We start from the raw sequence: 4,375 nt of genomic DNA, 5'->3' as shown, positions 1-4,375 counted from the left end.
ACAATTTTTTGATGAAAAGTCAAAGCGGCAATGATGTTTTTTGTCATTAACAGATAGTTACAGGTAGACAGCCTTTGTCAATAATAACAAGCATTTGTGAAACTGTGGCTTATTTTGAAGCTCCTTTCACAAAATGTAAACCAACAGCGAATTTGCGAATATGCGATTAGTTATGGAAAAATACGTACACAGTAACATATCAGAAGCTGTAATAACTTACACCAGTAAAGAGCTACACACTAGACGAGTGGCAATCTAAAGGTGCTCGGTTTCCAGACCTAGAGGAACAGGTATTGGAGATTATTGCAGCTGAGCCTTCCAGGAGTACTTGAAGCATTGCACAACAACTGCACTTTCTCAAACACCGGATACTTAATTGTCCCGATAACTCCCCCGAGGAAGGGCCTACACTCCTACCATGTTTGTAATATGCACAGAACACTAGAACACATTAAATCTCTGATCTTCCGAACACCGGTTCAAATTGAGCAGCAGTTGATTAACTGAACACGAGAGCTGCTCAAAACATGAGCCCAGACTCAAAGTGATTCAGACACAAAGATGTTCGGAGTGAAACGGGCAGGAATTCTTGCTCTTGGGAACACTTGTGTTTTAACAACAGAATTGTATTTTATTTGATCAATTATATTGATCAATGGCCTCTAACCAGTGGTTTTAGATGACAGTTGTGACCTATTTAGGCTGTTTTGTCGCAGCACTGACCGCAAGGTGACACCCACAGATCACAAAGTACCAACCTCTGTGATCTGTGGTGTTTATGGTTACCGGAGTTAACGAAGGAATTTACGAAATGTTACCAGATTACAGCCACTTTCCAGTTTCAAGCAATGGACGTTTATTTTTGTCAAACTTCTCTTTGATTTTGCTAGTGTGAGCCGAAACGCGTCAGGCCATCTTCATGCTGGTGACCGTTCTTCTGTTGGGCGTCTCAAATTTACATTATCAAGCGTCAGTTAAAGATCAAAATCGCTCAAAAAGGGGGCTGAATGACCAATTTGTCCGTATTGTATGTAGATACTCGACTCAAAATAACTCTTTTCCCTTTGTCGGTTTCCAGCACGAGTGCAAAACTCAATTTCCCTTTTGACTTCCGGCATCTTGGGCGTCCAATGAAAAATCGAACATCGCTACGCTTAATTTTAGCGCAAGCACGATAACTGATGGTTATCTTCCGAAGGCTTCTTGTAGGTAGTGTTATCGTGACTTGAGCTTTCATTGATCCAAGGAAAACAGCATGGGGAAAAGTGTGGTGTAGAGGAAATGCATGGACGGTTTCACTAACAGTGCAGTAGATAAATTGTATCTGAGCACGGTTTCTGTCAGTATTTTTCCACTATTGACATACAAAATTAAAAACCATTGAACATGTTTAAATAATAATGTTTATCCAACTGGGGCATGTTTATAAATAGCTGATGTCCAAGCATGCATTTAAATGCACCAGTCCGCCTGGACTAAAGAGGGCATGAATTTTGCATGAAATTGTCCGCTTTTACTACTAAATCACTGCAGTTAAAGTTCAGTTCCTTCACTGAATTCAAGAAGTCGATTTAACGAAAACACACAATAATTGAGAGTTTTCCTTCGCATTTTCAATAAATTTCTGACGGAGGTAGATTTTTAGAAGCAACGCGGAACACTATTGCCAGTTGGCACCCAAATGTTGATTATTTGGGAACTGGAAAGGCCCCGGTGTCGTTTAATTAGCTCGTTGCATTCCTTGAAGTTTCCAGAAGTTGCCCAATAGCGAACATGAAAGTTGTGGGTCGATAATAAGGAAGATATCGTCCGTTGAGGATTGCAAAGATCTCGAAGCATCCAGGAGATTTAACAAACAAAATTTATTATGAAGTATTGAATATAAATTTATGGATGGAAATAGGGCTTCAGATTTAAAAAAAAATGCCGATGATTTAACTGACTTTAGGAGCCTTGATCGGGTCAAGCCCGGTTTATTGGACATTCAAACACCCATATAGAAACCATCATCGTACACAATAATGAACATTGTTTTAAAACTTTTTGTAATCTGGCTTTATCGCTTTTCATGACAACCGCATTGTGTATCGTTTCCTCGAACGTAAACTGTATGGAAATGATGAATAATGCGAATTCAAGGCTCTCCATTGGCGGGTGGGATGTTACCGGGAATTTTTTTTTCCTTTTTTACTCCTGAACCTTTGCAGGACCTTGCGTCTGACCACTATTTCAAATTTTATTGCTGATTTGGATCTTTGCCTGGGCATTATTTTAGATTTGTTTTATGCAGTTGTTGATTGCAAAAGTTGATTTTTTGATTATAGTTGTTCTAGAATATACATTTTCAACTTTAGATAAGATTCAGAGAAGTAATTAGTTTCGCTATCCCAAACTAACTCATTTGCTGAAAGTAAAATATTTTAATGTAAAATAACAACGGCAACAATGCATTCAGGCAGATATTCCTTGCAAATGTCAGTCTCAATTTGTGGTTCGTTTTTTCATTATGCTTTTCAAAACTTCAAATGTATAACAATGCCGAAGAAGCGTAAACTTTACGTTTCTTTTGTAGAGTCTAATTCCAATCTTCTGCATGAAAAACGCGCGGAATCCACGGCTGCTGTTTATTGCAAGCAAATTGCTTCTTCCCAGAAAGTGAGTGAACTTTTCGAAACATCAAGAAAATGTTTCTAAATTAATCTCAGTGCTGCCACAGACCTCCTCCATGGCCCTGTAAAACTTCTTTAAAGAACGAAAACTTCCTGTACCGAACCGTTACATAAAAACTGGACATGCAACACTATAAAAATATTCAGTTATCGCGTGCGCGACTCTATTTTTCCTTGTTTCGTAATTAATGTCATAAAACGAGGCTTTATCGGCACTTCTAATCTGGAAAAATGCCTCGTGGCATTCGCCTTCGTTCCTAAATCGCCATCATCAAAGAAAATTGCTCGCGGAGGGTTGGGGGTGCACATGCAACGCACGAAACCTTTTTACTCCTTGAGAAGAAACAATGGCCCTTTCTCAAACCACCGGCAGTCTGAGTATGGATGAACCAGGCCGAAACGCTGCGTTGGCTATTGGTTTAAAGATACGTCCGGCAATAGTCTCCTCATTAAGGAATTGTGTATATTTTCTTCAATTCACGCTTCCTTCTAAAATTAAATTGTCTCACATTACAATCGGATTAATCAGATTAGACACTATTTATCCGCTATTCATTGTCTCCGCAACTTACATAATCCAAGCCGGTGTGATTTCAATTTGAGATTGCGTTTGAAGCTCGTGTTTTTTTCTCTCTAATCGTTGTAATTAGACCATTGTTACTCGACGTTTAATTTAGATAAGAAATTTCGTTATATTTGCCAAATTTTAGTGAAAATTAATTATTGTTTCAATGATGGTTGCAGTTTGCTAATTTTCATTTCTAAAATTATTACATTTTTTCAGTTTTTTCAAAATATTGACTGCAGTTGAACAAATGTGTTTCCAGGTTACCAGCTTGCTGTTGGAGGCGGAGCGCAGAAAACTGTCAGTACTGCAAAAGGAGCTGAAAATCGCTCTAGAAGAAGGAGGCTCTATCAAAGCGAAAGAGCATCAGAAACAAGAGCTCTTGGTAGCAATAGCGTAAGTGACCGTTGTTAGAAAAAAACCGAAGAAACCGCAACAAATTTTCCCAAGTTTCAAAGAGCAATTAATGAATTAATTTCCATAAAAAATGAATTTTATCTCGAACTTTCATACTACCCACGGCCATCTAACGGCCAGTCGCCTAACGCTTCGTTATTATTCCAGTCGTATACAAGCCCAACATGATCATTTGGACAAGGAGTATCGAGAACATGCACTGGGGGCGCTGATATCAGCCAGTTCACGAGGACTCGGCAAGGTAAGTCTAGAATGTGCGATCACAGAGGGCACTGCAAGTGTCACAACTAGCAAAAAATGCATCAATTGAAATTGGCCATAAACGAACGAATATAAGAAATGAAAGTAGACACTTGATCAATGTCAAGTGTACCTTTACAAGCGCTATTTAGGTTTCACCCTTGTGGCGTTCACTCTTCTTAATAGATTGAATTTTTCGCCGGGAAAACGCCCGTTAGGAGAACAACTGGGTTCATGAGCGCCTCATATAAAGAGCACAGTGGCAAACGAGAAAAGGGCACAAAAACACACTATACCGATGCAAAAACAGCAAAAACTTTTAGTTTTCCGTGACAGGTAGAAGCGCTTTAAGTTGTAGGAATGGCGACAAGTTAAACTTGACAGCTATCAACACAAGTTTTTATAACTTAAATCAAATGACGTAAGGAAAGTATGCTTAGAATATCAACTAGTCACAAAATAAAGACTCAGAACTGCGAAAGTA

The 4,375-nt window shown here is 38.9% G+C and overlaps 1 protein-coding gene across 1 annotated transcript in view; it reads right to left on the bottom strand.

Annotated features, from left to right (window-relative positions):
- The window catches only part of LOC109539448 (respirasome Complex Assembly Factor 1), a 28,860-nt gene extending 28,118 nt beyond the window's left edge, over window positions 1-742 (bottom strand). The window contains exon 1 of the mRNA XM_019907195.2: window positions 221-742. The gene's annotated coding sequence lies outside the window, so the exon portion shown is untranslated. The remainder of the gene's footprint in view (window positions 1-220) is intronic.
- Between the last annotated feature and the right edge of the window lie 3,633 nt (window positions 743-4,375).

The sequence above is a fragment of the Dendroctonus ponderosae genome, unplaced genomic scaffold (assembly GCF_020466585.1).
Source record: "Dendroctonus ponderosae isolate FM_Combo_2020 unplaced genomic scaffold, Dpon_F_20191213v2 Dpon_F_20191213_8, whole genome shotgun sequence".
In the NCBI taxonomy this organism is placed as follows: domain Eukaryota; kingdom Metazoa; phylum Arthropoda; class Insecta; order Coleoptera; family Curculionidae; genus Dendroctonus; species Dendroctonus ponderosae.
This window is presented reverse-complemented; position numbering and strand designations above follow the sequence as displayed.